Source organism: Selaginella moellendorffii, unplaced genomic scaffold, assembly GCF_000143415.4.
Source record: "Selaginella moellendorffii unplaced genomic scaffold, v1.0 SELMOscaffold_38, whole genome shotgun sequence".
Lineage (NCBI taxonomy): Eukaryota > Viridiplantae > Streptophyta > Lycopodiopsida > Selaginellales > Selaginellaceae > Selaginella > Selaginella moellendorffii.
Genome location: NW_003314299.1, coordinates 1,185,217 through 1,185,772, shown reverse-complemented (window position 1 = coordinate 1,185,772; position 556 = coordinate 1,185,217).

Genomic DNA, 556 nt, shown 5'->3' with positions numbered 1-556 from the left:
TTTTGAACCAAAATAAAACTTTAAGAGCCACTATATTTCATAAAGAACCATTGTAGCAAATAATATATCCCATTTCTAAGTCTATTTGTCAACAATCCTCCAAAACCACCATTAACTCGAACTCATGACTATAAGTAGAATTTGCTTTTGCATCTTCCCTTTGGTCAACATTTGAAACCTATGTTAACTTAAACTCACGATTGTCATCTTCGTCTAACATTATATATAAAAGGTTGAACTCACTTCATTCGTCTTTTACATCCTTTTAATCCCCTCCTTGGAAAAAAAAAAAATTCTAAAGCACTGGCTTTATTTGGACTCTTTGCATTTGTCCTCATTCTACCATTTATATTTAACTTCACTCCATTTAACTTTATTACGTTGAGGTTAAAAATTTTATTCAAACTCGTTATAGTTATCTTCACTTCACAATCTATATCATTCATTTTCACTCCACTATTGTATTTATTTGTCCTCACTTTATCATTAGAGTTGGACTTCTTTCTATCCCTTCTACCCCCTCCTCCAAAAAAGAAAAAGGGTTTAAAGCATCATA